Genomic DNA, 23,370 nt, shown 5'->3' on the forward strand with positions numbered 1-23,370 from the left:
CGAAGTAGTCCTGGAATCCGCCGAAGTCCAACTACCGAACCTGTAAGAGAACACACAAAAAATGATTAGTAACACGTGTGTTAGGCTTAGATACAGGGCCCATGTGTGATACTGTCTGTGGGACCCTGTATCTAAGCCTACCACAACGTAGGCTTAGATACAGGGTCCAGCAGACAGTAATCTTATACAGTATAAGATTACTGTGTGCTGGGGCCCTGTATCTAAACCTACAGTGTGGTAGGCTTATATACAGGGCCCATCAGACAGGATCACACATGGGCCATGTATCTAAGCCTACCATGTGATTGGCTTAGATACAGGGCCCAGCAGACAGGATCACGCATGGGCCATGTATCTAAGCCTACCATGTGATTGGCTTAGATACAGGGCCCATCAGACAGGATCACACATGGGCCATGTATCTAAGCCATGTGATTGTCTTAGATACAGGGCCCAGCAGACAGGATCACGCATGGGCCATGTATCTAAGCCTACCATGTGATTGGCTTAGATACAGGGCGCATCAGACAGGATCACGCATGGGCCATGTATCTAAGCCTACCATGTGATTGGCTTAGATACAGGGCCCAGCAGACAGCATCACACAATCTGTGATCCTGTCTCATGGGCCCCCTAAGCCTGCTACATCGTAGGCTTAGGGGTTGTACAGTCCCTAAACATTGATGGCCTATCCTCAGGATAGGCCATCAATAGCTGATGTGTCTCTCGGGACCCGCAAATCAGCTGTTTTGAAGGGGCCGCAGCTTCCCCTTCATTTCACTACTCGCTCACACTGTGAATCGCCGACACCGATTCACAGTGTGACAGGAATGAAGGGGAGCAGCTCTCGTACGAGTGCTGCGGCCCCTTCAAAACAGCTGATTGGCGGGTCCCGGGAGTCGGACCCCGCCAGTCAGGGCTAACCTTACCTTCCTCTCCGGCCGCGGCGGGAGTTCTGTCGTCTCGATGCTGTGCGCGGCGCATAGCGCTGTGACGTCATGCGCTGCGCACAGCGCCTGACGTCAGGACCTCCGCTGCCATCCGGAACCAGGAAGGTAAGTATAGTATGTTACTATAGTAACAGGGGCCCGCGGCCCGAGTTACTATAGTAACTTTTTATTGATGTGGTGCGGGGGGGCCGTGGGCCCCCCTGCCTTCGGGGCCCGGTCGCAATTGCGACCGCTGCGACCCCTATAGCTACGCCAGTGGTGTCTTCCATCGCTTGCTCTCTCCTTCTCCTCACAGTGTGAAGTGATGTGAGGAGGAGGGTATGTCTTTTGCTCCCTGTAGGAGCTTCGGCAACGCTGTGGCCGGGGATTGGGGATTCCGCTCCAGCAGAAGTCCCTGACTTCACTGTGTCCATATATGGACACGATGATGTCAGCGAATTCCGAAGCGGAATCCCCGGCGATGTGCCCATATATGGACGTTGAAGTCAGAGACATCTCCTGGAATGGTGGCGCTACCTACAGACAGGTAGGGGGAGGGTGCCATCTGCCATCTATGTGGGGGGGGGTGCTGTGTGGCATTACCTACAGGGGGTCTGTGTGGCACTACCTACGGGGGGGCTATGGCAGTATCTACAGAGGGAAGTGTGGCAAAAATTGACAAATTAAATTCATCACATTTTAAAACGGACAGGGAAAAAAACGGATGCAAAATGGGTCAAAATCGGCCGTAAAAAACGACAACACGGCCCGGATGCAAAACTGATGCAAACTGGCCGGGAAAAACGGCCGACACTCGGACCCGGTCGTGTGAATAAGGCCTTAGCCCTTATTCACACGACAGGGTTTCCCAGCCAGGTGACGGCTGTTCATAAAACGGCCGCAGTAGGAACAATAGACCTCTTATGGGGCTATTCACACGACCGTTTTGACAGGCCGGGAAACCCGGCCGTCCAAAAAATGGGACATGCCCTATTTTCGGCCTTTCACTGGAATGTGTCCCGAGTGACGGCCGTGTCTACCGTCGCTCGCTCTCTCCTCCTAGCGCAGAGCGTATGTGAGGAGGAGTTTATGCCATTCGGACAAAAGCGCTGTATGCTGCAGGTAAGTTTCTACAATGAGGGGATGCCCTTATACAGGGGTACTGTGTGGCAGGGCTGGGGTTGTACAGCAGATGAAAGGGGGCACTGCGCTGGCTCCCTTCCCCTGCTTGTTTTAAAAGCGCCCTGGCCCGGCGAATCAGCAGCCGCCTTTGCCCCTGGTGCTTCTTCAGGCATCGCTACCGCTGTAGCAGCCACAGCGGCGATACCTCCCATGGCCGATGGCGCGGCTAGTAGCTGCTGCGGCTGCTGTAGTGATGCCACTAAAGCAGAGCAGGGAGGTATCTCCCTGCTTTGCTATGTGCTAGCCCCACTTTAGCTCCCTGAAGGAGCGGAATCCCCGTGTGTTAGGGGATTCCGCTCCTGGACAGAGCCCTTGATGTCTCTGTCCATATATGGACAGTGACATCAGGGACAACTCCTGAAGCGAAATCCCAGAACACTCTGTGATCGGGGATTCCACACCAGGAGAAGCCAGTAAAACATTCAGTGTCCATAAATGGACACAGACAGGGACTTTTCCTGAAGTGGAATCACCCACCACATGGGGATTCCACTTCAGGAGTTGCCCCTGATGTCACTGTCCAGATATGCCTGGAACGGACATTACCCATTTGGTTGCCAAGATCCTATTTTGACAAAACAAGAAAGTTATTATCCAGATTCCTATGGAATAATAGTAGACCTAGACTCCAATATAAATCTCTCATTCAAAAACCAAAATTGGGTGGTATAGGGGTACCAGATGTTTTCACGTATTATAAAGCTAACCAATTAAACAGGTGGATGGAGCTTGCTAAAGGTTCTACACATACTTTATATTCGGAATTGGAGAAAGAACAAATTCCACTGTCTGATAAATTATTCTTATGGAATTTAAGGGACTTTTCACTGATGACGCCCTGTTCTAGTGTACTTTTGAAAGGGGCCTTTAGAGTTGGGCAAGAGATCACTCCCACTCGCTTTTATCTAAGAACGCGCCGTTACTGCCCCTAGGGCTTTTGCCTTATCTAGTTCACCCTAAACGCCCCCCACAAACCAGTTTTTGGGATAATATAGGGGAGGTTACCCTTTCATCATTCTTTGATACGGAAGATCAGGTTTTCACGAATCTATTGCTTAGAAAGACTGGTCTCCTGCTGAAAGGTTTCATCCACATTAATGATTTCCAAAATGTTTGCACTAAATATGTTGATACCTATACCTTGTCATATTCTCCTACTCACTTTGAAACCCGCTTACAGAGTGGGGCTTTACAGAAAAAGTCGTTAGCTGCTTCATAGGAGTACATCCTACAATTGGAGGGTGGAGGGCAAATCAAATCTATGAAAGATTGGGAGAGGAGTTTGCAGGCAACCTTTAGTGAACAAGATTTTAAGATTGCGCTGAAACACTCGCATGGGTTTTCCCAATGCATTAAAATGAGAGAGAACTCATATAAACTATTCTCTCGGTGGTACAGAACTCCTGAATGGTTACACATGATTAATCCAAATATTCCTGCAACATGTTGGAGATGCCAAAAAGATACGGGATCTTTACTACATATATGGTGGGACTGTTCCTTGATTCATACATTTTGGGTGGATGTGATAGACAGGATTAATACAATTTGTTCCTCTTCTGTCCCAATGTCGCCGGCTGTGGTTCTTTTGTGGTTGCCTGCAGACTCTTTTGTACCGAAACGCAATGATCTCCCAACGTTTCTGATTGCTGCAGCAAAACTTCTCATTCCCTTGGGGTGGAAAAGTACTTCTCCTCCTACAATGGAACAATGGGAGCTTAAGGTTCAGGAAATCTTCAGAATGGAAGAACTGGTTCATTGGGAATGGGGTACTAGGGCTAAGTTTCTACGAATATGGTCTCCTTGGAAGGTTTATTTGGATAATATTCGGTCGGCTAATGGATAATGTGGGTTAATGTGATCTCCAGCCGCCAAATGCTCGTTAAGATGTGATGAGAGGGCACATTGCCTTTATTGAATATTACATGCTGAATTATATCTTATTATGTACAAGACGCGACATATGACACATATGTTTTGTTAAACATCAGCACTTTTACAGCCTCCCGTAATGAGGACCTAAGACAGATTCTTACCTTCTCCCATCCCCACTCCCCATCCGTTTAATTCCCTCCTTCCCCTTCATGGTTTGTTCTGTTCCTTTTCCGTTTTCTAATTGGCTGAACATTAATGTTAGATATGTATGACCTTGATAATGCATTGTTCTACCTTTGTTTGTATACAAAATCAGTTATGTTGGTATGATGTAATACTCTTGTTGTCTTGCAAATTTTTATACTTTTATTGTCTGCCTCATGACTAATAAAAACAGTTTGAAAAACAAAAACAGATATGCCTGGAACGGATGCAAACCGGCCGGGAAAAACGGCAGATTTTATCGGCCGACACTCTGTCGTGTGAATAAGGCCGAACAGTTCTGTGTGATAGACCCCCTAGTGGGGGCATGGACTATGTGCCAGTCCTGGCTGGTACAACATATGAATATTCCCTGAAATGTTATGGGGATAAAAAAGGGTTAAGATACGGTCTTCAAACATATACAGTATATCAGTGGCCCACACAGGATAATGATCACTCACCCACGCTTATACTGCTTGTAATAGTTGACACACAATTACTAATGGCTGCAGTAAAGCAATGAACACAGTCCAAACATTGGGGCCCTGTTGCCGCGTACATTGGCGCGCTTTTCAGGAACCGTTGGTGCACTTAAATACTGAAATTCCTCTCAAGAACCGTTCTCTCACGAAGTCCTCAATATCAGCACAATAAGTTCCAGCAATGTGTACTCACTACTTCTTGCAGCAAAGATGATATTCCCCCGGGATCCAGCTCGGGGCCGCAGCGTTCAGACGCATGGACAACAATGGAGTGGGGGGGGGGGGGCAAAATCCTCCCGTGATGCAGAGCAGGAAACCTCCCTGGAATCAGGCTGTTTTGCAGAGGTGATGCTGCTGCTGCAGCATTTCTTCCTCTCATACAGTGAGCGGGTGGGCTGTCAGGACAGTTTCTGGGTCTCTGTGCTTTGTGCCCCAGTGCAGGACTCTTTTCTCTGCAATGCATTCACAGGGTCCCTATTTCCTGACCATGTGTCTCTCCCAAAGATGGCCACTGTCTCTCCTCCCTGCTCAGCCTTGTCCCACAATGCCCTGCTCAGCCAATCAGTGCTCCCCTTTGCTGCTCCTCTGCAGGGGTATAGAGAAGTGGTGCTGGGACATGTAGTCCACTGCACTTCAGCAGATATTAGCACTTCTTCTGATGCGAGTCCCTGCTAGGCATCCACTATACACAATGCTTTCTCTGCAGGTGTTACACTCTCCCCCTGGTGAGTCGCTGCTAGTGTGAGCATAAAGTTAAGACTCACCACCTGAAATACAAATGGGAGTTAAAAGCATCCTGACCAGCACCACAATCAGTCACGCACATACCATTTCCATGCCACATGGGCACAGAGGGGAAATATGGCCACAGGTCAATGAAATTGGGGTGCAATACGCTGGGTACCTCAGTAGCATGCCCCATTCTATCATAGGCTAGCATCATTGGGAGCCTAGTGTCCCGTCTGGGATGATTGTCTACCGTGGGAGCCCTCTCCTCGACCCCTAGCGCTTGACTTTCAGGCTCAGGTTCCATCATGGTTACTTCTTCACCTGGTGACTATTTCTTCTAAATTCTCCCCCGACTGGGGACACTGTATGCTGGCTTCTAGTCTGGATTCTTCCTGGTTGTTCACATCAAGCAACCGATCTGTACCATCTTTGATGATGGGTAAGGAACCTAGGCCCTATCTGTAGTCTGGACCCCATTCATCACTGGATTCACTATCATTCCTTCAGGGGGAAGAACTGGGCCGATCCCTCGTCGATGGTGTACACTCCTAGGAGGCCAGGCGGGCATCTTGGCTCCATTTGCTTGTGGCTGTTGCAAACAAATATTTTGTCCTACAGGCATCAGATGCTGGCGATGATAGGTCTTGATGGTCTTACTTCCATTCTCCGGCTTCACTCTGTAGGCTGGAACACCAGGCAGCTTTTCTACCACCCCATAGGGTTCTGGACGCCACCGATCAGCAAGCTTGTGCTTTCCATGAAGGCCCAGCTGTTGAATGAGGACCCTATCCCCAGACTGCAAAACTTGCACTCGGACTCGGACCAAGGTGCCCAACATGTTGAGAAGGGTACGGTTGAATCGCTCTGGTTGAGGATCCCCTTGGGGGTGGTAAGGTGTGGTTCTAGATTTCTTGATCCCACACAGCTCCTTGATCAGCCGACTCTCAAATTCTCTTCCTTGGTCAGTATGGATGTGGGCTTGTGAGTTGTCCCTCTAGGAGGAGGATACACTTGGATGAGGGCAGTCTGAGGCTTTGTAATCTTCAAGTACTGTGGTACAAAACCTTCTGTAGTACCCACAGAATCCTTGAAGTTACCAGAGCTCCCTCAATTTGGTGGGCTTGGGCCATTAGACTACAGCTTCCACTTTGGCTGGCTCTGTAGATATCCCTTCCCAGCTGACAATGTGTCCCACATATTTCACAGTCTTCTGGGAGAACCGACACTTGTCAAGGGACAACTTGAGCCCAGCCTTCTTCAGCCGATCCAGTACCTTGAACAATCTCTGGTTGTGCTCTTCTATGGTTTGCCCAAACACGATCAGGTCATCTAGGTATACTAGTACTTCCCGGAAATTCATGTCTCCCATCACCTTATCCATGCACCTCTGGAAAGTGGCGGGAGCACCAGTAACTACTTGGGGCATCCTCTGGAACTAGAAGAACCCAATGGGGCATATGAAAGCGGTCTTCTCTTGATCCTCTTTATTCATGGGTATCTGATAATAACCACTCCGGAGATAAAGCACACAAAACCACTTGCTGCCTTGTAGGCAATCCAAAGCGTCATGAATCCTGGGCACAGTGTATTGGTCAGGAACCGTGCGCCTGTTTAAAGTGCGGTAATCCACACACATCCGGATATCCCCAATTTTCTTCCGAGCAACCACTATGGGAGAAGGGTATGGGCTGTTGGACTTTAGGAGGACTCCAATATCTAGCAGGCCTCTTAGGTGCTGCCTGACATCTTCAATATCGGCAGGAGCTAGCCTTCGTGATCTCGCTCAGAAAGGCTTCTCATCATTCAGTCGGATGCAGTGTTCCACTCCTTGTGCCAGGCCCAGATCCCAGTCGCCTAATGAGAAAGTGGCACCATGCTCCATCAGGCCCTTTATTAGTGACCCCTTTTCTTCCTCCTGCAGGTCACTATCTTCAAAACAGGGATTGAAGCATTCAGGACGTAGTTCCCTTTCTTTTTCCTCCTCCTTTCTCACGTAAGCAGCCAGACAGGCTGGGTGAATGGTGAGGGTCTGTGAATAATTATTGCCCCCTGATTTCTCTGCACCACTGTGCTAGTGTACAGAAGATGTTCGCATTTGTCCCGACTATAATAGGCACAGATCTCTAGTCAGCTTCAGACTCTGGCCAGACTAGTGCTATGATGTGTATCCCTTTCTCCACTCCAGCAACTGTCTTCGGGAACCGTAGCATAACAGACACATATCCTCTGTATGGGTAGCTATGTTCACTCAACCCCCAAACCACGAGTCCCGATAAAGGGCTGTATGGGCACGTCTGACAGGTATTTCTTGTACCATTTCTCAAAAATGATAGAGACTTGAGATCCGCTATCCAACAACACAGTACATGGTTGATCATTAATACAGGCTGGTACATGTGGGGCCGGTCCTACTAGACCTTCAGGAAGTTGTTCCAACCGAGCAACAGTAGATGGGGTAGTAGAGTATGCCTTTGATGTTGACTGGGGGCCAGTATGGAACTCTACTGGCCCCCTTTACCATTTCCCGACAGGCCTATTCTTCTGATTCAGAGACTTTTTGGAATGCCACCTCTTTGGGCACTGGCGAGCGGTGTGGCTGGAATCACCACACACAAAGCACCCCTCTGTTTTCATATCTCTACCTCTCCGTGGATCATCACTTGCCCTTCTCGGGGACTGCTGACGTCTCTGTGACAGCCACAGCAACCTGTTTTAACCACTCCACTTCCTTAGCCTGGGCACTTAAGGAGTTGTGCAATTTGCTCTCCCTGCTTCTCTATTATTTTAAGAAGCTCCTCCGCATGACAACTTAGCATAGGCTTTAGAGCAACAGCAGCTACCCTCTTGGGTGTCTGCTCCCTGGCTGCCAAAGTAACTCCTTCTAGTCGCACTTCCTTAAAGAGGCTCTGTCACCAGATTATCAAATCCCTATCTCCTATTGAATGTGATGGGCGCTGCAATGTAGATAACAGCAAAGTTGTTTTTTTTTGAAAAACTATAATTTTTTGCCCAAGTTATGAGAAATTTTATATTTATGCAAATGAGCTTTTCAATGGACAACTGGGCGTGTTTTCTTGTTTTACCAACTGGGCGTGTATTGTGTTTTTACCCACTGGGCGTTGTGAATAGAAGTGTATGACACTGACAAATCAGCATCAGACACTTCTCATCGTTCCCACCCAGCTTCTTTCACTAAAGACACACAGCGTGACGTCACCCATAGGTCCTTCAAGCTTGTCGTCGGACAAAGAAGATACATCGGCTCCAGGCGTCCAAAAGGTTAATATGCTCGTCTCTAGGGAGTTTACTATGCTTACCTGACACGGTGATGCTGCTGCAAATTCAACTGTAAGCCTGGAGCTGATGTGTCTTCTCTCTTCCGACGCCAAGGTTGAAGGACCTGTGGGTGACGTCATCATTCCCAGCCAGCTTCTTTCACTGCAGACACAGAGTGACGTCACCCACAGTTCCTGAAGGAATTTTTAGGCAGATTTTTTTGGCCTTAAAAAAAAACACGCTGTGTGAACATACCCTACGAGTGTAGTGCTTGTTTTTAGTAGTTTTATGTATTTCGCAAAACAATTTTTGGTAGGGGTGCCCTGAGGAAATTTTATTTTTCCAGTGGTGCCTAGAGTCCGAAAATGTTGGGAAACTCTGTATTAGGTTACAGGATCACCCCGGCCGACGCAAGGGTCTCGTCGTGGAGCAGCTCAGTTCATCGTGGGAACGGGGCCTAGGTGAGTACAACTTTTTTTTTTGGGGCACTGTGTCCAAGGGGGAGGTGAGGGGCTGTATGGCACAATCTACAGGGGGCACTATACAGTATGGGGGCCACTAAGCGGACATTATACTGTGTAGGGAACTACATGGGGCAATATACGGTGTGGCAGCCAGGGGAGGGGGCATTATACTGTGTGGAGGCCACTAAGCGGACATTATACTGTGTAGGGGCACTACAGAGGGCATAATACTGTGTCCTTGAAGGGGTTATAATATATTATTATTATACTGTATGGGGGGAAATAAAGGGGCATTCTACTGTGGGGGGGGGAATTATACTTTTTTTATGGGGCATTTTTTTATGATGGGGGTGGGGCGCCGAAAGATAATTTTGCACGGGGTACCATCTCTCCGAAGGCCGGACCGGTCACTACCAACCACAGGTTTGAAGGCTATGTAAACCTTTGAATGTGTTTTTTGTTGTTTTATCAGTCTGTTTCGTGCTACTTTGTAAATACTTTAGTAAAAATTATTTTTACTTTATGAGATACAGCTTCTTTGTATCCTGTATACAGAGCAGCTGTATCATGCACTGAAACCTTTCGGTCAGGTCAGCGGGACTGACAGGTGCAGTGTCAGCGGGTCCTGCGTGTCCCTGTTCCTAATTTAGATTTGATTGATAACAGGTGGATCCTGACCCGCCGACACTGAACCAGTCAGTCCCCCGGACCTGACGGATACAGGTCTCTGTGCACGATACAGCTGCTCTGTATACAGGATACAAAGCAGCTGCATCTCCAAAAGTAATAATTATTTTTAATAAAAAGTATTTACAAAGTTTCATAGCACACACACTAATAAAAACACATAATTATATATATATATATTTAAAAAAAAAAAAAAAAAAGTAGTGTACATAGCCCTTAAGATCTCTCCCCCTCCCTTCGGTTATCCTCTTTTCCCCCAGTTATCATCCCCCTAGTATGAGGTCTCTTGTTGGGTCATCCACCCTCCATTATTATCTCCTACCCACTACACCATCATCTCCATTTTACCCAGGTCTGTATGATCCTCCGGACACTGAAGCACTGCATTATATCACTAGCAGCAGCTCTACCACGGCTCTTATCTCCTGTGCTGCGGGACAATAAACCTGTCTTCTCCCTCTGCTACACAGCACAGAAGATAAGAGGTAAGAACTGCTACTAGTGATACAAGACCATGAAGCAGAGCTGAGATGGTATAGTGCGGACATGAGTAACATTGCTCTTTATTGGGGGGTGGGGGTGTAATTTAGAGGCTCCGGGCAGCAGCCTGACAGACAGACATTACATAATGACACAGACATCATGTACTTAGTCTGTCAGGAGTCTTCTGCTGCTGTTGCGGCTTGTCGTCTCCACTGCATTTAAACCTCCCGCTGCCTTCATGACGTCTCCCCTTCTTGTCTCCTCCACACGTGCGGTCACACCGCTGTGGAGGAGGAGCGGGCACTATGTGACCAGCAGGCCCTTATGATTTTTCTTTGATGCAAAGAACGGGCCCCGGCTCCGTGATGGGACCTGCTCCTTTCACCAAAGTGAAATCATAAGGGCACGTGAGCAAATGAATTCCAGCAGTGGAGCACGGGCCCCTGTTTTTCACATTTATGACCGGGCCCCTGACAGCAGTACCGCCCTGATGGCGGCCATGACCGGGGACCATTCAGAGTAGGAATCATTGACCACAACTCTGGATACGGTCCTTGAGCCAATTCCCAATCCAATTACAAACTATTAACAGCACTGGCACCAGCTACATTTTCTCCTGTTGTATATACAGACCATATCCCCATTACCAATATTTAGGGGTCCTACATGTTCAGACCTTGGCTTTTTTGCATTTAAATACTTGAAGAATCTTCAGAAAATTCACATAAAAAAAAAAAAAAAGTCAAAGGGAATGTTAACAGAAACACTGCGGCATGTTTTTCTGTAAAAATGAAACATAACACTAGTGTGAAAATAATTAACCGTATTATGTAACAAGGTCTTATTTAACACCAAGTTAACGAAGAATCACTATTCATATATGCATAAAAATACACCTATTCATAGTATTCTGTTATGTGACCATGTGAACAACTGTATGTTCTTTGTCCAGCAGATGTCGCCATTGTGCTTTGGCTGATATTACCTTAGTAGTGTAACTGTAGACTTTTACAAGTCAATAAAGAAACAAAATTATTTTTACAAAAAAGGAATACCCTCTGTGCTCCAGTCACTAGCACAGGTAGAAGATCTGGCATCTTGGTTTTTAGATCTTCATTAGCATTGTAATCTTATTTGTAATAATCATGTTATTTTTTTTTACTCTTGTCTAGTACGCTTATAAAACGCCATCATACTATGTCGTGTTTTACAATCGTTAAATCTGGCCATACATTACAGATAAGGGTCAGATCGTTTTCTACCAACAGCTCCCACATAATCATGCACCCTTGGCCAATCACTGCATTCTGAATTGGGGAATAAGCGGCTTTCGAATCCAACATTACCAACAGTTGAGCGGTCCTCAAACAAATCAGAGGATTAGCAGATCCATATTTCTTTATGTTATAATGCACAGAAAAATGCAACCATGTTACACATTTTAGCAGGAACTTAAAAAAAACCACATCCCAAACTGTAAAATGTAGTCATTGGTGGGGTCATGGAGTCCGTATCAGATGACAAATGCTGGTCCAGCAGTAATATATTCATTAATACTAGGTCATCAACAGCTAAATGATTTTTTTTTTTTATGGCGGCTTTATGATTGTCATTTCACTATGACTGTGTGTATGAGGCTCAGTTTACGCCAGGAAAATGTGACGTGTGCTGCACGTAAACCCCCGCAATATGCAACTGTATACCATACAGATACAGTAGCATACTTCACCCATAGGCTCCCATCGTTTTTTTGCGTGATGCATCTATTGAAAGTGTAGCGGACTACGCTTTTCAAAAAAGGTAAAACGATAGGTTAATTTTGAAATTGTGTTGCTGTATTAAATAGTTTTCCATACCAATAAAGTGATTGTAATTTCATGTTTTGGCCTGTTATACCCTTCCTCAGAATGATCGCCTGGAACTCGAAGATACGAGCGCAGTAGTAGGGTATGTTCACACGCACTGTTTTCAGACGTAATTCAGGCATTTTACTCGTCGAATTACGCTTGAAAAAAAGGCTCCATTACGCCTACAAACATCTGCCCATTGCTTGCAATGGGATTTACGATGTTCTGTTCCCACGAGGCTTAATTTTACACGTCGCTGTCAAAAGACGGCGCGTAAAAAGACGCCCGCGTCAAAGAAGTGCAGGTCACTTCTTGGGACGGAACAGAATGCAGTTTTCCCATTGAAATAAATGGGCAGATGTTTGGAGGCGTTCTGCTTCCGATTTGCAAGCCGTTTTTCTGCCGTTTACGGTTAAAAAACGGCCGAATAGGCAGTGTGAACATACCCTTAGAAGTAGCAGTATCTGTGCGGAGTAGAGCAACAGTACCTAGCAAACCGGACTGGGCACATTTCAGTCTGTGTGAGATCAGCATCAGAAAGCATTAATAGGGTTTTGATGGACCTAAAAAGGCAAATCTTTCAGGTCGACGTTATAAAAAAAAAAATATGGATATTTTACAGTAGTACATCCTCTATTCCTATATGTCACTGCTAAGCTAGGGAGATTTCCCCTTCAGAGGTCTGGGTGACAATTCCTGTGAAAGTGGCAATGGTGGTCCTATTGTCTGTCCCCCTGCTTTTCCAAAGACAGATATAGGTATGGAGAGCAGTAAGGGCTTGTGCACACGACCTATTTTTTGACATAATGGAGGCGTTTTACGCCTCGAATTACGCCTGAAAAGACGGCTCCAATATGTCAGCAAACATCTGCCCATTGCTTGCAATGGGTTTTACGATGTTCTGTGCAGACGAGGTGTAATTTTACGCATCGCTGTCAAAAGACGGCGTGTAAAATTACACCCGCGTCAAAGTGCAGGACACTTCTTGGGACGTTTTTTGGAGCCGTTTTTCATGGACTCCAATGAAGAACAGCTCCAATTATGTCCGTAAAAGACGCTGCGAAAAACGCGAGTACATGCAAAAACGTCTGAAATTCAGGAGCTGTTTTCACCTGAAAACAGCTCCGTGTGAACATGCGTGTGAACATACCCTAAGGCTGGGTTCACACTAACTATTTTCAGACGTAAACGAGGCGTATTATGCCTCGTTTTACGTCTGAAAATACGGCTACAATATGTCGGCAAACATCTGCCCATTCATTTGAATGGGATTGCCGACGTATTGTGCAGACGACCTGTCATTTACGCGTCGTCGTTTGACAGCTGTCAAACGACGATGCGTAAATTGACTGCCTCGACAAAGAAGTGCAGGACACTTCTTTGCAACGTAATTTGAGCCGTTCTTCATTGAAGTCAATGAAGAGCAGCTCAAGATTACGGGCGTCAAAGACACCTCGCATAATGCGAGGAGGAGCTTTTACGTCTGAAACGACACAGCTGTTTTCTCCTGAAAACAGTCTGTCTTTTCAGACGTAAAAGACAGTTCTCGTGTGCACATACCCTCAGAGTCGCTCATCCATTGGCCATATATTTTCTGGTATCCATAATACTAGGTCTATACATTGGGGTAGGGTTGGCAGAGGCACTTAAAGTGTTCTTGCAGATGTTGTTGTGGTTGCTTTTTAAAGGAATAGTCTCATCAAGACAACCACTATTAACCCCTTCCCGACATCCGCCGTATATATACGGCGCACGCCGGGTGGGGGAATATGGAGCGGGCTCACGGGCTGAGTCCGCTCCATAGAGCGTGTGTCGGCTGTGTGTTACAGTCGACACTTCGGGGTTACGAGCGGGATCCCGTTTTAGCGCGATCCCGCTTGTTTAACCCGTTAAACGCCTCTATCAATAGAGATCACGGCATTTAAATTACTAACAGGGGGGCGACCCCCTGTATCGTCCCAACGGCCCCCCCACGGCGAGATCGGAGGGAGCCGTTGGTTGGCACGGCTGCCTGGGGGCCTGACGAAGTCCCCCAGGTCCGCCATCTTTGTACTCCCATGAAACTCTGCCTCCGGCAGGGCTTCGTAGGAGACTGTCAGAATCACGATATACGGCAATACATTAGTATTGCAGTATATCGTGCAAGCGATCTAACGATCGCTGGTTGAAGTCCCCTAGGGGGACTAATAAAAAAAGTAAAAATTAGTTAGTTCTTTTTGTGTGTAAAAATAAATAAATAAAGATTTAAAGTTCAAAAAACCCCCCTTTTCCCATTCTCCCCCTAGAGCATAGTAAAATTTTTAATAAATGAACATAATTGGTATCGCCGCGTCTGTAAAAGTCTGAACTATTACAATATATCATTATTTAACCCGCACGGTGAACGCCGTAAAAAAAAAAATTGTAAACGCCAGAATCTCTATTTTTTAGTCACCTAATCTCCCACAAAAAATGAGCTAAAAAGGGATCAAACCTTCGCGTGTACACAAAAATGGTATTATTAAAGACTAAAGCTTATCCCGCAAAAAATAAGCCCTCATACCACTAAATCGACGGAAAAATAAAAAAAAGACCCATAGAATAAAATGAACATGTTTTAATTGCACAGTGAATTCCGTAAAAATGGCGCGGAAAAAACCATGGAGGAATTGGTGTTTTTTTCATTTTCTACCCCACAAATTTTTTTCCCGTTTCCTAGTACATTATATGGCAAAGTAAATGGTGCTACAAAAAACTACAACTCGTCCCGCAAAAATCAAGCCCTCATAGCACTAGATCGACGGAAATATAAAGGCGTTATGGCTTTTGGAAGGTGGGGAGAAAAAAACGAAAGTGAAAATCTGAAAAAGGGCTACGGCATGAAAGGGTTAAGGGTATGTTCACACGAGGGCGTCCGTAACGGCTGAAATTACGGGGATGTTTCAGCCTGAAAACATCCCCGTAATTTCAGCAGCAATGGCATGTGCAGGCGCTTGAACGCCGCGTCCATTACGGACGTAATTGGCGCTGCTATTCATTGGAGTCAATGAATAACGGCTCCAATTACGGCCAAAGAAGTGACAGGTCACTTCTTTGACGCGGGCGTCTATTTACGCGCCGTCATTTGACAGCGGCGCGTAAATTACGCCTCGTGTGAACAGACAAACGTCTGCCCATTGCTGTCAATGGGCAGATGTTTGTCAGCGCTATTGAGGCGCTATTTTCGGACGTAATTCAGGGCAAAAACGCTCGAATTACGTCCGTAATTAGTGCGTGTGAACATACCCTAAGAATGAAGCAGGCCTGGCGATTAGCAGTGTCTGGCTTCAGAAGATACAGCTGGCCATACAGGAAAATTTAATACGCGGAAGTGCCGGGTCCACCAAAGTGAGAGCCACTCTTTCAAAGCAACCATCTGTTTTGTCTAATATAGAGTACCAAGGGAGAGGCCCCCTCCATGTTTATATGCTCTAAAACGGCATATGGAAAGGGGTCATCGTTATGACAGAAACCCCCTTAAAGAAGCAGTTCTAGGATATGTTCCTGGAACTGTTCTATACAGCGCCGCTTTGCAGAACCACAATCGCAGATGCACTACTATAACAAACGCAAAAGTGATTCTACAAAGCTAGGGAGATTTAGGCTGGGTTCACACGTGACGGAATTGCACTTGAATTCCGCTGCGGACACTCCGCAGCGTTAATCCGCAGCGGAGCCGTTTCTCCATTGCCTTCCACTTTTATTTAGAAGTGTTCGTTTAGACGAGGCGTAAAATTCCGCTGCGGAGCATAGGCTGCGGAGCGGAATTTGGTGTCCGCAGCATGCTCTGTCTGTTGAGGAGCAGTGGCGGACTGGTTGCGGACTCATGGCGGAATTTCTCCATTGACTTCAATGGAGATTCTAAATTCCGCAATGAAGTCCGCAGCTGTTATGCACATGTTATGTGTGCTGCGGATGCGTCTTGCTTTTTTGCCATGACATTTCTTCATTCTGGCTGGACCTATGTATTTCTAGGTCTACAGCCAGACTGAGGAAGTCAATGGGGCTCCCGTAATTACGGGAGCGTTGCTAGGAGACGTCAGTAAATAGTCACTGTCCAGGGTGCTGAAAGAGTTAAGCGATCGGCAGTAACTGTTTCTGCACCCTGGACAGTGACTACGATCTCAATATACAGCAACCTGTAAAAAAAATAGAAGTTCATACTTACCGAGAACTCCCTGCTTCTGTCTCCAGTCCGGCTTCCCAGGATGACGTTTCAGGCTTAGTGACGGCTGCAGCCAATCACAGGCTGCAGCGGTCACATGGACTGCCGCGTCATCCAGGGAGGTAGGGCTGGATGCCGAAAGAGGGACGCGTCACCAAGACAACGGCCGGTAAGTATGAAAGTCGTTTACTTTCACTAGGGAAAGTGCTGTCCCTTCTCTCTATCCTGCACTGATAGAGAGAAGGGAAGCACTTTTCCCGCAGTCCGCAGCAGCTAGTCCGCATCAATTTACTGCACATTTTGGGCAGATCCGCAGCCATAATCCGCAACCCGGATTAGGTGCGGCATTGATGCGGACAGTTGCGGAGGAATTCCGCCACGTGGGGGCATGCCCTTACAGTATCAATGCAGCATGCTTCAGAATATGCCAGTGCCGAAAAACAAAGAAAAGTTGGAGATTGCAAAATTTTCCATAGATAAGTAGCGCTTGGCGTGACTCTGAAAGCCAATCCACATATAAAAGGTTTTGAAAAAGTGTCACAGGAGCCTTAAGAATATAGCTTTTGGATAGAACGCCATATTTTCAATGTATTTATGTTCTTAGAACGGATTTTATAGGAACAGTATGGCTGAAGCCAGTGTGGAAAAGATGCAGTAGAATTCCGGACCAGGACTTACTCAATTTTATAAAATAAAAAACCTCATGCCCTATAAACCCCACATATATCAACCTGTAAAATATCCCGTTCACAACAATGTAACATATGCCCACTCTGGTTAAATACTCCAGCGGTAAAACCTACAAACAATGGAATATGTATATACCTTTAAGAGATGATAGTCGTTAGGCTCTACTGAACTTCTGTAGATGTGCAATGAAGCCCATTACCTGCTATGGGAGTTCCGGAGTCGTATATGGTGGTGTTTTTTTTTTTTTTTAATGGTGGTTTTAACATTTCCGTTCAGACACATCCAATGTCAGGGGAATGGCTCTCATATTACATAGACAGTATAAATGAGAGATCTGGTAATTTTACACTCCAACAGGGAATAATGTATAATAATTACGTCCTGTAAAATACTTAGAATTAACAACAGCTGCTGATGAGTCACAGCAAAAATTACATTCCGTAAGATTGCGTCTTTCATTTCTTCCAATATGTCAGATACCGATCGTGGAGTCTGTGCTCTTGGAACAGGTGGAATATAAGAAGACTGGCATCTCAAATGCCAGTCAAACTAATTTAAGTTGGTGGGAAATGCGCCAAATTTATTGAGGGGCACACTTTAATAAATCTGCCACATCTTTGGCTGTCCGACAAACCGGCATAAATGATGGTAAATCTGTTCCGTCAGAGGCCCTGCTGCTACTGCTAAACACCACCCTCTTTTCTCGACACTTTCGGAAAGTGGCGAGAAGTGAAAAGTTGCACATTTTATCACAACTATGGTGTGCGCCAAAATGTGCTACTTTTTTACCTCAGAAAACGGTCATAAATCTTTTAATATATTTCCCAATAAGTAGTTCAAGAGATAGCTCTATAAAAAACTCTCAAACCCCTTTAAGGCTGGATTCACACGAGCACATTACGTCCGTAATGGACGGAACGTATTTCGGCCGCAAGTCCCGGACCGAACACAGTGCAGGGAGCCGGGCTCCTAGCATCATACTTATGTACGATGCTAGGAGTCCCTGCCTCGCTGCAGGACAACTGTCCCGTACTGTAATCATGTTTTCAGTACGGGACAGTAGTTCCACGGAGAGGCAGGGACTCCTAGCATCGTACATAACTATGATGCTAGGAGCCTGGCTCCCTGCACTGTGTTCAGTTCGGGACTTGCGGCCGAAATACGTCCGTCCATTACGGACGTAATGTGCTCGTGTGAATCCAGCCTAAGGGTATGTTCACACGGCTTATTTACGGACGTAATTCGGGCGTTTTACGCCTCGATTTACGTCAGAAAATGCGCCTCGATAGCGTTGGCAAACATCTGCCCATTCATTAGAATGGGTCTTACGATGTTCTGTGCACACAGTAATTTTTTTTACGCCCCGCTGTCAAAAGGCGGGGCATAAAAGACGCCCGCGTCAAAGAAGTGCCTGTCACGTCTTCAGACGTAAATGGAGCCGTTTTCCATGGACTCCATGGAAAAACAGCTCCATTTACGTCCGTAATGGACGAAGCGAAATAGCGCCTCAACATGCCATTACGGCTGAAATTACGGTGCTGTTTTCTCCTGAAAACAGCCCCGTAATTTCAGCCGTTACGGACACTGCCGTGTGAACATACCCTAAGACTTCTCATAGATTTCTTCAAATTAGACACTAAGCAAAATGCATTTTTCTTAGATTGTTTGAGTTTGTTGGATTTTCAATAACATAGTGCAAAAGGGATTTAAGAATCCTTTCATTCTGGAAATCAGTGGTGATCTGAGATCACAGAATCCACCAATGGTTACATGTTAAACGCTGCAGATTCTCTCCCTTTGAGAAGCTTTTTTTAAAATGGGCCGTCTACTGCATATTGTGCTGCCACAGAAGCCACAGCCAAAATCCACTCACAAACCAACTTATTCCAGAAGATCACCTATAATCCTTGAGTACATCCTGTGCTTATTTCCGATAATTTAGCACTGCATTAGGACAACATGCTATTGCTTTAGACTGTCCTATCGGCAACAAAGTTGCATGAGGGGTGACAAGTCTAATCCAAATTGTCTGTCTATGAATGCACAATTATGCCACATCGCCCAGAGTTGCTGCCCTCTCCAATGACTCAGATATGGGGGTGGGATTGAGTAGTGTATGCAGGATTTTGTAATGGGGGTTCACAGCCATACTTGCATTATAAATATGCATACTTACACCCAAAAAAAAACACCACATTTATACACACAATGTGCTGACACACACAGTATATACATTCATTCAGACAAACACACAGACTGACACAAACATTGTAACACACACCTTCGCTGCTGGATTTCTCACAGAGGAGATGGGCACAGAAGCACAAGACTGCTCCTGTCAGCATAGATGCAAAGACGCAGGAGTTCTCCTTCCCCTTTTCTCTATGACCCGACTTCTGTCTGGATGTAATGCGGTCTGCCATCTGCTGGTGAAAGCTCAACATCTCCCATGTAATGTTCAGTTTAATTCACGCCCCTAATACGCCTACAAACATCTGCCCATTGCTTGCAATGGGTTTCACGATGTTCTGTTCCCACGAGCCTTTATTTTAGGCGTTGCTGTCAAAATACGGCACGTAAAATGACGGCTCATCAAAAGAAGTGCCTGACACTACTTGGGACGTTTTTGGAGGAGTTTCATTGACTCCATTGAAAAACAGTTAAAAAAACGGCTGTAAAAAACGCCACGAAAAACGCGAGTTGTTGAAAACAGCTCCTGATTTTCAGGCGTTTTTTTAAGGGAAAACCGCTCCTGATTTTCAGACTTTAAGGGTATGTGCACACGATAACTGCAATTACGTCTGAAACTACAGAACAGTTTTCAGGAGAAAACAGCTCCTGAATTTCAGACATAATTGCATGTCCTCGCGTTTTGTGGGGCTTCTTTTACGGACGTAATTTGGAGCGGTTGTTCGTTGGAGTCAATGAAAAACTGCTCCAATTACGTCCCAAGAAGTGTCCTGCACTTCTTTTGACGAGGCTGTATTTATACGCGCCGTCTTTTGACAGCGACGCGTAAAGTGACAGGTCGCTGTCACAGTACATCGCAAAGCCCATTGAAAGTAATGGGCAGATGTTTGCCGACGTATTAGAGCCATTTTTTCAGACGTAATTCGAGGCGTAAAGCGGCTCCATTAGATCTGAAAATAGGTCATGTGAACCCAGCCTTAGCCATTCGTGATTTTCGCAGCGTTTTTTTCAACGGCCGTTTTTTGGAGCGGTTGTCCAAAGGCCGGATTCACACCAGCATGTTCGGTCTGTAAAGGACGGAACGTATTTCGGCCGCAAGTCACAGACCGAACACACTGCAGGGAGCCGGGCTCCTAGCGTCGTACATAACTATGATGCTAGGAGTCCCTGCCTCGCTGTGGGACAACTGTCCCGTACTGTAATCATGTTTTCATGACAGTAGTTCCACGGAGAGGCAGGGACTCCTAGCGTCGTACATAACTATGATGCTAGGAGCCCGGCTCCTTGCAGTGTGTTCGGTCCGGGACTTGTGGCCGAAATACGTTCCATCCATTACGGACCGAACATGCTGGTGTGAATCCAGCCAAAGCGTCAATGAAAAACGGCTCCAAAAACGTCCCAAGAAGTGACCTGCACTTCTTTTACGTGGCAGTTTTTCAAAACGGCCGTATTAAAAAACAGCCCGTCTGAACAGAACACCGTTCTTCCCATTGAAATCAATGGGCAGATGTTTTGAGGCGTTCTGCTTCCGATTTTTCATGTCCAAAAATAGGCCGTGTGAACATCCCCTATGGGGATGTTCACACACAGTGAACAAAAACGTCTGAAAATACGTAGCTGTTTTCAGGCGAACAAAGCTCCTGATTTTCAGATGTTTTTGTAGCAACTCGCATTTTTCGCTACAGATTTTACGGCCGTTTTTGGAGCAGTTTTTCAATGGAGTCAATCAGGGCCGCCATCAGGGGGGTATTAGGGGTAGTGGTGTGAGGGGCCCGGCCAAACCTAATTGAAAGGGGGGCCCGGCAACTGCCGCGACATTCTTTTGGTAGGAAAAAACGGGCCCCTGCAATGGGGCCCGTTTTTTTCACCAAAAGGATGTCGTGAGCTGCTGCTGCTGCGGGCCCCCTCCCCTCGTCATGGGTGGCCGTCAAACCGTCCGCCCGCGCGCACCCGATCGCGCGCACAAGGAAACTCCCGCGCGTGCGCACTCGCGAGCGCGCACCCACGAACGCCCGCACTGGAGACCGCCCGCGCGCGCACCCGTGATCGCGCGCAGCCGCGGACACACATGGACAAAACTTACCTGGAGCCTGGCTGGAGGTGAAGGACTGGACGTCTGGACCGAAGACCTCGCCTGGAAGACATCGCCGGAAGAGGACTGGAGTGGGAGCAGCTCTTCTGACACAGTGAGTAAATTATCTCAAAGTGCTGATCATGTATGGCCCTGTTCACACAGTATTTTGCAGGCAAAAAAAAATCTGACTCAAAATTCCTTAAAGAATTTTGAGGCAGATTTTGACCTGCCCACACTATCTTGCCGCGTTTTTTTGCTGCGTTTTTTGCCCGCGGCGATTGAGGACAGCAGACAAAAAACGCAGCGAAAAATGCATTTTCTGCCTCCCATTGATTTCGATGGGAGGTCAGAGGCGGAACCGCGGCAAGAAAGGACATGCTGCTTTTTCTTTTTTCCGCGACTGGCTCCCATTGATTTCAGATTAAATCAATGGGGGGCGGTTTTGGAAGTTGTTTGGTGCTGATTCTGACGCAGTGTCCGAGTCAATATCAAGGCCCAAAAACTCTGTGAACTGGGCCTTATTGTTAGGGCTTATTCAGACGAACGTGTAATACGTCCGTGCAACGCGCGTGATTTTTACGCGCCTCGCACAGACCTATGTTACTCTATGGGGCCGTGCAGACTGTCAGTGATTTTCACGCAGCGTGTGTCCGTGTGTCCGCTGCGTAAAACTCACGACATGTCCTATATTTGTGCATTGTTCGCGCATCACGCACCCATTGAAGTCAAAATCACACCCAGCACTCCCGCAGCCGTATAAACTATGAATGAAAACAGAAATGCACCACGTGCTACAAACATACAAACAGAGTGTCATAATGATGGCGGCTGCGCGAAAATCACGCAGCCGCGCATCATACGCTGCTGACTGACGGAGCTGTTATGGACCTTTTGCATGCACAAAACGCCACGTTTTTTGCGCGCGCAAAAAGCACACGCTCGTGTGAATCCGGCCTTAGGGTAGGAACACACTAGACATGAACACTGCGGATTTTATGCAACACATTTTATTGTGGAAAATCCGTAGCGTATTACAGTCGCAGCAGAGTGGATGAGATTTGAACAAATCTCATCCACACGCTGAAAAAACAATGGACCTGCAGTGTGGCTTTTTAAGCCGCAGCATGTCAATTTATGCTGCAGAATCGCTGCTCCTCTGTTGCGGAAATGCTGCGGTTCTGCCGCAAAAATCACACGAGAAGAAAAAAAAGGTACTTTATTAAATTGATAAAGTTTAGACTTACCCCGGCCGTAGTCCTGGTGACGCGATCCTCTATTCTTAGCGCAGCTCGGCCTCCTGTCATGACGTTTCATCCCATGTGACTGCTGCAGCGGTCACATGGTCTACAGCGTCATCCCAGGAGGCGGGGCTACGTTCAGAAGAGAACACCAGGACTACGGCCGGGGCAAGTCTAAACTTTTTTTTCCCTGCAGGATTCCCGCAGCGGACATGCCTCACCAAACCTGCGCCACTATTTGGTGGCTGTGCTCTCACTTTCACTTTCCGTTGCGGGGTTCACCCGACAGAAACCTCCGACGGAACCCCGGAGCGGAAGCGAACAGTGATGTGAACAGGCCCTAACACAAAATTTTTGTATTTTTTTAAGCTGGTTCACAAAAAAAAATAATTCCAAATTCTACTGGACCAATTTCCTATTTAGAGACCGGCAGCAGCTCCAGGAGCGACATCATAAGGAACACACTAGGCGGATATGCTGAGTAAAACTCCACAGCTTATCCACCCCGGTAGCCGCAGGGAATTCTGCCAGCAAAACCGCACCAAATAGTGGCGCAGGTTTGGTGAGGCGTGTCCGCTGCGGGAATCCTGCAGGGAAAAAAAAGTTTAGACTTGCCCCGGCCGTAGTTTAAGTGACGCATCTCTCTCTTCTGAACGTAGCCCCGCCTCCTGGGATGACGCTGTAGACCATGTTACCGCTGCAGCGGTCACATGGGATGAAACGTCATGACAGGAGGCGGGGCTGCGCTAAGAATAGAGGATCACGTCACCAGGACTACGGCCGGGGTAAGTCTAAACTTTTTTATAAATGTAAAAAAGTGCCTTTTTTTTTTTCTCA

General features: G+C 46.8%; 1 protein-coding gene across 1 annotated transcript in view; it reads right to left on the minus strand.

Moving 5' to 3' along the window:
* Nucleotides 1–19,399, minus strand: part of ARL14EPL (ARF like GTPase 14 effector protein like) — a 57,322-nt gene extending 37,923 nt beyond the window's left edge. The window contains exon 1 of the mRNA XM_075854816.1: nucleotides 19,313–19,399. The gene's annotated coding sequence lies outside the window, so the exon portion shown is untranslated. The remainder of the gene's footprint in view (nucleotides 1–19,312) is intronic.
* Nucleotides 19,400–23,370: the final 3,971 nt, after the last annotated feature.

Source organism: Rhinoderma darwinii, chromosome 1 (assembly GCF_050947455.1).
Source record: "Rhinoderma darwinii isolate aRhiDar2 chromosome 1, aRhiDar2.hap1, whole genome shotgun sequence".
NCBI classification, from domain to species: Eukaryota; Metazoa; Chordata; class Amphibia; order Anura; family Rhinodermatidae; genus Rhinoderma; species Rhinoderma darwinii.